Source organism: Orycteropus afer, unplaced genomic scaffold (genome assembly GCF_000298275.1).
Source record: "Orycteropus afer afer isolate SDZICR_OR568_19922 unplaced genomic scaffold, OryAfe1.0 scaffold00318, whole genome shotgun sequence".
Taxonomy (NCBI): Eukaryota; Metazoa; Chordata; class Mammalia; order Tubulidentata; family Orycteropodidae; genus Orycteropus; species Orycteropus afer.
Window position 1 is genome coordinate 2,844,372 of NW_006921905.1, and position 564 is coordinate 2,844,935.

The following is a 564-nucleotide window of genomic DNA, read 5'->3' on the forward strand; positions in this document are numbered from 1 at the left end:
TATTCCAGTTGTATTGCTTTTAAAACTAATGTGTTCATTCTTCTGGCAGTCCACAGTATATTCAGTATTCTTTTCTAACACCACAATTCAAATGCATCAGTTCTTCTTTTTGTTGTTATCTAATGAATAATAGCAGAAGGTCTTATTATAGATTTATGTATTTGGATTTTGAGAAGAGTCTGAAAAAAACTTCACTCCTAAATTGTCCCTGCTGATCAGAGTTCCTGAAAATTAATGTCAATAATGTGACTCCCTTGCTTACTTCCTCTTTGCTACCCTGTATTCTTCCCCCTCTCTCTCTGTTTCTTTCTCATTAATTCTTGTTACTACTATATAGTTTGGGACTTAATTTTCACTCACCTTTTTCAAACTGGTCTCTTTGCCTCCATTCCCAAAATGATCTTTCTCACTTGTACTACATGGTTTAAAATCAAGGAGGGAGTGCGTCAGGGTTGTATCCTTTCTCCATACTTATTCAATCTATATGTTGAGCAAATAATCCGAGAAGCTGGACTATATGAAGAAAAATGTGGCATCAGGATTGGGGGAAGAATCATTAACAAC